Source organism: Bison bison, unplaced genomic scaffold (assembly GCF_000754665.1).
Source record: "Bison bison bison isolate TAMUID 2011002044 unplaced genomic scaffold, Bison_UMD1.0 scf7180017850858, whole genome shotgun sequence".
NCBI lineage: Eukaryota > Metazoa > Chordata > Mammalia > Artiodactyla > Bovidae > Bison > Bison bison.
In genome coordinates, this window is record NW_011481431.1 from 10,317 (window position 1) to 10,910 (window position 594).

At 35.0% G+C, this 594-nt stretch overlaps 1 protein-coding gene across 1 annotated transcript in view; it reads right to left on the reverse strand.

The window, feature by feature from the left end:
- Nucleotides 1–594, reverse strand: part of LOC104995534 (ribosomal protein S6 kinase alpha-6) — a gene marked incomplete at its 5' end in the record, with an annotated part of 27,276 nt that overhangs the window by 5,218 nt on the left and 21,464 nt on the right. The gene's annotated exons all lie outside the window — the stretch shown is intronic.

Below are 594 nucleotides of genomic sequence, written 5' to 3' on the forward strand. Positions count from 1 at the left end.
GGAGATATACATCATGTTTTTGGATTGGAGAAATCAATATTGTGAAAATAAATGTACTACCCTAAGTAATCTACAGATTCAATACAATCCCTATCAAACTACCAAGGGCATTTTTCACAGAATTAGAACAAAATATTTTATAATTTGTATGGAAACAAATAAATACCAATTATTGATTATATTCTTTGCAGGCATATATGGAGAAGCTCTATACAGGCAGCAAAATTAAGACCGGGAGCTGACTGTGGCCTAGGTCATGAATTTCTTATTGCAAAATTCAGACTTAAATTGAAGAAAGTAGGGAAGACCACTATACCATGCAGGTATGACCTAAACAAATCTACTTAATACAGTGGAAGTGACAAGTGATTCAAGGGATTAGATCAGATAGACAGAGTACCTAAAGTACTATGGACAGAGGTTCGTGACATTGTACAGGTAACAGTGATCAAGACCATCCCCAAGAAAAAGAAATGCAAAAAGGAAAAATGGTGGTCTGAGAAGGCCTTACAAATAGCTGAGAAAAGAAGAGAAGTAAAAAGCAAAGGAAAAAAGGAAAGATATACCCATTGAATGCAGAGTTCCAAAGAACAG